We start from the raw sequence: 373 nt of genomic DNA on the forward strand, positions 1-373 counted from the left end.
AATAAAACGAGCCGTTTTGGGATGCAGAAACACATTTAGAGATGTAGATTCATCTAGAAGTGTCAGATGTTTGGGACCATATGGACTATTGCAACCGTTAGAACTTTCTCACATTTTGGCACAGGATGGAGACGGATGTTAGCTTGCATTTTCAATTTACTTTGAGAAAATCTAACGGTTAATTTAAGAGTTATACGAGATTTACTGAAGAAAGGTAATTATGACGAGAAGTTGAAGCAGATGCAGAACTAAATGCTAAGAGTGTCAGACCGGTTGATCTGTATATGGACTGATCGATCCCTTACCTCGCATGCATTATCTGGCCCATGTTTGATCTGAAACTCTATAGAACCGACGCAACTCGTCTCCTATT

The sequence above is a fragment of the Capsella rubella genome, unplaced genomic scaffold (genome assembly GCF_000375325.1).
Source record: "Capsella rubella cultivar Monte Gargano unplaced genomic scaffold, Caprub1_0 scaffold_46, whole genome shotgun sequence".
Lineage (NCBI taxonomy): Eukaryota > Viridiplantae > Streptophyta > Magnoliopsida > Brassicales > Brassicaceae > Capsella > Capsella rubella.